The 1,147-nt window shown below is 46.0% G+C and overlaps 1 protein-coding gene across 2 annotated transcripts in view; it reads left to right on the forward strand.

Moving 5' to 3' along the window:
• LOC108795068 (coiled-coil domain-containing protein 85C-like) overlaps positions 1–1,147 on the forward strand; it is a 110,912-nt gene that overhangs the window by 108,325 nt on the left and 1,440 nt on the right. The gene's annotated exons all lie outside the window — the stretch shown is intronic.

Consider the following 1,147-nt stretch of genomic DNA (forward strand, 5'->3'; position numbering starts at 1 on the left):
TGTGACTATCAGAAGATTTTGGAAATGTCCCCAGCACACCAATCCTTTTAGAATAGCTAAAGCTTCATTTATTGAAGTTCCTTGTCACATGAACAAAGTTCATGTTGGTGTGCTGGTGACATTTCTACAATTCTGTGATGGGGAACTAGTCCCTCAGCTTTCCCATTAAGCTTTGTCCACTGTAGGAATCATCACTGGTTAATAAGGGTGCGTCCTGAGAGTGCCACACATTCATTCATTTCCCAAAAATATATAACTACATAGCTGTTTGATACTGCTGTACATAGTTACTTGAGCTGACATATAATCTCAGAAGACGACCCCTGACCCTCAAGCTGAAAAGTCAGACTCAAAGCCAAGTATAAAAGGAGGATGGTCATTACAATTGTTCCGGCTTAGCTATTAAAGATCATAAATCTGAATATAAACATTCTTGCCAGAGACAAATCACCTCTGGTTCTCTAGAAGGGCTTTAGAATACAAATCAGTATCTGACACATGAAAGAGTATAAAGGGGGGCACAGACGGATCACATTTTGGCAGATTCAGCAGGAAAATGACCAAAATGTGATCTGTGTATGGGTAGCTTTAGGCTGGGCACACACCTTACAACCATCGCAAGACTTTTGTCATGCGATGGTTGTAAGGTACTTAAAAAAAACGTACGATCTGCGTATCTTGGACAGGCAGATCGTACTTGCGATGATCGCAAGCCGCGCCCCCCTGAGGGGCGGGCTTCCGATGACCGCAATGCCGAACAGGCAGTGTGCGCTTGCGCACACCGGCCCGTCCGGCTTTTATCTTACGAACATGCTACACACCCGCCGAACATCGTACGATGCGTAAGTTTAGAGTCGTGCGACCTTACAGTAGTAGAGGACGCACGGCTTCCACACACCTTACGATAATCGTACGATCGCGGGATTTCCCGCAATTATCGTACGATTATCGCAAGGTGTGTGGGGACCTTTAGACTCATCCATCAGTCAGCTAATTGCGATTGGGTGGCCCTGCCAATCTTTCCAATTGAGTTTCGTCGATGGAGCCGGGTGAAAAATTTGTTGGGTGAATAGTGACCGCAGCCTATCAGTTGCAGCCACTGTTCAGATTTTCTGGCAGCTGCGGGCTCCGGCTGTCAGAATACACT

The sequence above is a fragment of the Nanorana parkeri genome, unplaced genomic scaffold, assembly GCF_000935625.1.
Source record: "Nanorana parkeri isolate BGI_ZX_2015 unplaced genomic scaffold, ASM93562v1 scaffold928, whole genome shotgun sequence".
In the NCBI taxonomy this organism is placed as follows: domain Eukaryota; kingdom Metazoa; phylum Chordata; class Amphibia; order Anura; family Dicroglossidae; genus Nanorana; species Nanorana parkeri.